Below are 1,046 nucleotides of genomic sequence, written 5' to 3'. Positions count from 1 at the left end.
TCGACACACTCCCCACAACTCCCTCCCAACTCATAGCAACGCTATGTACCACAGAACAAAACACTGACCATCCTTACGGTGGTTGTTACGCTTAAGTCCATTGTTGCAGCCACTGTGTCAATCCATCTCATACAGGGTCTTCCTCTTTTTCACTGACCCTGTGCTTTACCAAGCATGATGTCCTTCTCCAGGGAATGATCCCTCCTCATAACGTGTCCAAAGTATGTAAAATGTAGTCTCTCCACCCTTACTTCCAAGAAACAGTCTGGATGTACTTCTTCCAAGACAGAGTTGTTCCTCTTCTGGCACTGTATCAGACTATGTTCTACTGCTATTTATAAGGTTTTCACTGGCTAATTCTTTTCAGAAGTAGACTGCCAGGCCCTTCTTGCTAATGTGTCTTAGTCTGCAAGTTCAGCTGAAACCTGTCTTCCATGGGTGACCCTACCAATAGCATAGTTTCCAGCATCATAGCAACACGTAAGCCCCCACAGTACAACAAACTGATGGACGGGTAGGGGATAGCTCAGTAAATATAATTATAATATATATATATGTGTATCATATGTACATAGCTCAGTATATATAATTTTCAAGGCAAGGTGCAAAACTGTTAAGAATGTGAAAAATGTGTACATTTAGATATATTTATGAAAGGAGAGAAGTTTAGCAATCTTCTTGATAAGAATGGAAGTGGCCCTCAGACCTTGCAACAGGTATACAGTTAAGGCATCAATACCTACTTTGTGGCATCTGACCACGGATTTTTTAGGAGCCCTGGTGGCATAGTGGGTAAGGACAATGGCTGCAAACCAAAAGATCAGCAGTTCGAATTCACCAATCATTCCTTGGAAACCCTATGGGGCAGTTCTACTCTGTCCTGTAGGGTCACTATGAGTCACAATCAACTTGAGGCCAACAGGTTTGGGTTTTTGATGTGTCATTACATTAATGAAATCTTTTTTCTCTTTTTTCTGGAAGGAAACCAAAGGAAAAAGTACTAATGGTTATCTTTGGACAGCCCCTTGGTGGGGTTGGGTGAATGA

The 1,046-nt window shown here is 41.9% G+C and overlaps 1 non-coding gene across 1 annotated transcript; it reads left to right on the top strand.

The window, feature by feature from the left end:
• Positions 1 to 643: 643 nt before the first annotated feature.
• LOC111751164 (U6atac minor spliceosomal RNA) lies at positions 644 to 769 on the top strand. Its single transcript, XR_002786251.1, has one exon. It is a non-coding gene; the product is annotated as a U6atac minor spliceosomal RNA (small nuclear RNA).
• Positions 770 to 1,046: the final 277 nt, after the last annotated feature.

The sequence above is a fragment of the Loxodonta africana genome, chromosome 24 (genome assembly GCF_030014295.1).
Source record: "Loxodonta africana isolate mLoxAfr1 chromosome 24, mLoxAfr1.hap2, whole genome shotgun sequence".
Classification (NCBI taxonomy): domain Eukaryota; kingdom Metazoa; phylum Chordata; class Mammalia; order Proboscidea; family Elephantidae; genus Loxodonta; species Loxodonta africana.
This window is presented reverse-complemented; position numbering and strand designations above follow the sequence as displayed.